At 29.4% G+C, this 782-nt stretch overlaps 1 pseudogene; it reads left to right on the top strand.

The window, feature by feature from the left end:
- Positions 1-402: 402 nt before the first annotated feature.
- LOC122097228 lies at positions 403-499 on the top strand (annotated as a pseudogene).
- The last annotated feature ends 283 nt before the right edge of the window (positions 500-782 follow it).

Here is a 782-nt window from a genome sequence, read left to right as displayed (position 1 = left end):
GTAGACATTTGTTCCTGTAACACCTCATTTGGGAAAATGTCAGCTTAAGAAGTTTAGAAGTAGCTCTTAAGCAACACTTACTTTGAATCCATTAGGTCCGCAAAGCTAATTCAGTTGAATAAATACTTGAAAAAGCCATCACCTTTGGACCTATCTATAAATAATTGAGAGTATGATCAAATTCCAAATAAAAAAACTTAAGATAGTCATTGACAAAAAAATTTTGCAAATGTGAGCAATCGACTGATAAATATAAATTTTCCACTATTCACAGAATTTTAGGGAAATAAGATCGATAGCATTGTTAGGAACAATAAAGTTTCCTTGTTACAAGTAGGCACCCATAGATATAAACCTGTATAAAGATTGCATGATTAACTACTTAAATTTAGAGGATACTACACACTTTAGCAGCACGTATACTCAAATTAAAATACAGAGATTAACATGGCACTTGCACAAGGATAATATGAAAATTTGAGAAGTATTCCATATTTTTCATTCTTCAGATGCAAGAAATGAAAAACAGTTATTAAAAAGTTGATTACAAAATTGCAAGTGTAAAAATACACGTAATTCATATAATTTAGTTTGAGATCAGTGTATTAAATCTTCACCTCAGAAAGGCGTTTACATAGCATAAACTTTACAAATATTCTCAAATTAGACAACATTTTCATTTTATCCCAAATAAAAATAATATTAAGTCCTAGAAAAAAAGGAAGCAAACTGTTTCTATATGGAATGCAATCGGAAAGGACACATTAATGAACCTATATATT

Source organism: Dipodomys spectabilis, unplaced genomic scaffold, assembly GCF_019054845.1.
Source record: "Dipodomys spectabilis isolate Male_0828 unplaced genomic scaffold, ASM1905484v1 ptg000418l, whole genome shotgun sequence".
Lineage (NCBI taxonomy): Eukaryota > Metazoa > Chordata > Mammalia > Rodentia > Heteromyidae > Dipodomys > Dipodomys spectabilis.
The sequence above is the reverse complement of the archived record's forward strand: the minus strand, read 5'-3'. Positions and strand labels throughout refer to the sequence as shown.